Genomic DNA, 349 nt, shown 5'->3' on the forward strand with positions numbered 1-349 from the left:
CCATGTACGTGACATCCAAAAAAGAAAGGATCCATTTACGAACAGAAAACTTAAGAGGTGGCCTCCAACGGGTTGCAATCATCCTTTTAGCAGCTGTAAGCCCAGTAAACATTGCACGTTTTTGAGCTTTAGAGAGCTGAAAGGCTGACAGGTCATTTAAAATCAAAACATTGACAGTAACAGGCACAGTAAAATTAAACAAGGTGGAAATTTTGGGTACAATATTGTTACAGAACTGACCAACAGGAGAGCACTCCCAGATCATATGAAGAAATGTGCCTTGAGCTTTAATTGTGCAGAAAGTGCAAGGCCGATTGCTAGAACACTCTGTAGGATCCTTATCCTTTTT

Source organism: Etheostoma spectabile, chromosome 23 (assembly GCF_008692095.1).
Source record: "Etheostoma spectabile isolate EspeVRDwgs_2016 chromosome 23, UIUC_Espe_1.0, whole genome shotgun sequence".
NCBI lineage: Eukaryota > Metazoa > Chordata > Actinopteri > Perciformes > Percidae > Etheostoma > Etheostoma spectabile.